At 30.6% G+C, this 1,306-nt stretch overlaps 1 long non-coding RNA gene across 2 annotated transcripts in view; it reads right to left on the reverse strand.

The window, feature by feature from the left end:
- Positions 1–246: 246 nt before the first annotated feature.
- The window catches only part of LOC130591267 (uncharacterized), an 18,237-nt gene continuing 17,177 nt past the window's right edge, over positions 247–1,306 (reverse strand). For both annotated transcript variants that reach the window (XR_008969064.1, XR_008969063.1), the window contains one exon: positions 247–632. This is a non-coding gene — a long non-coding RNA (uncharacterized LOC130591267). The remainder of the gene's footprint in view (positions 633–1,306) is intronic.

The following is a 1,306-nucleotide window of genomic DNA, read 5'->3' on the forward strand; positions in this document are numbered from 1 at the left end:
AGTCTTACCCACAATTTCTTATGTAACACTTTTTATGTCATTAGTAACATCTTATAGTGTTACAATTAGCCTATGGTAACACTTTATTCAACATTATGTATCACTTTTTGCCATCTCATGCAGCATCTTCTACGTTATTAGGTAACACTTTTTACCATCTCTTGTAGCACCTTATAGTAATTAGGTAACACTTTTCTTTAATATATATATATTTATTTAACATTACAATAAAAATACTAATCAGACTATAAGAAATTGATATATGTAATATTACAATAATGATTTAGTTTAATACACCGATTAGTGCTATATTTTCAAAAACCTAATGAAAAAAAAATTATGTACTATATAAAATCAAAACTTTCCAACAAGCAACGTATTCATATGATAATCTGATACTAGACCTAATAGTCATATATCTAGTCTCCATCTTCTGTCATCTCGCCATATGCATGCACCTTCCTTGTCCATATATGCCAATTTGTCAAGACTTCCAACCCGGAGTTTTGTTGTGGAGACTGATTATCTCTTCTCCGATCCATCTTTAGTCCATCCGTCATATGCATATATTTTTCTAACGACCTCGATATCATGAGTTGATACTTCAATTCTTCATTTTGCTTATCTTGATCCTATAATAAAAAATATTAAAGATGAAATCTTCAACAATAATATTATTTATTCATAAGCAAAGAAAGTAAATATATTAGGAATTCAAAATAATATCATGAAATATGAATATGGAGAAGTGGCTAAACTTAGATGATAGTATGTTGTTGGAAATTCTTCTATGCCACATGAAAGCCAGCCAGAAGAGCTAGAGACGAGAGAGAAAAAAGATAACAAAAAAAGACACGTAGATGTTCATTAATAATGAACTCCTATACCACTTTTGAATAATGGCAGGAGTTCTAAATTAAGATCCTATTTTTCTAGTTCACTACCACACAAAACTCAAGAGCTAAATGGAGTTTAAGCTCTCTACTGCAGGCTGCAGCAATGCAACAAGCTTGTTTACCTTGCTACTATTTCTCTGTTGTTCTCTAAAATAGAAAATAACACTGATACTAAGAAAGCAAAAAAAAAATAGTGCATAAACACTATAAAAAAGTATAAAAGATACATGTCCTAGTTCCAAAAAGCAAATAATAGCACATCCTTAAAATGTGAAGCTGGCATTGAGTCAAAAGCATTTTTATTTTCCTATCATCATCATTATCGTATGAACTTAAGTGTTCCTGCTTTATCGTGCAATTACGTCTATTCAAAACCTCCTTAACATGGGCTCTTTACCTTCTTTAGATAT

This window comes from Beta vulgaris, chromosome 4 (assembly GCF_026745355.1).
Source record: "Beta vulgaris subsp. vulgaris cultivar EL10 chromosome 4, EL10.2, whole genome shotgun sequence".
In the NCBI taxonomy this organism is placed as follows: Eukaryota; Viridiplantae; Streptophyta; class Magnoliopsida; order Caryophyllales; family Amaranthaceae; genus Beta; species Beta vulgaris.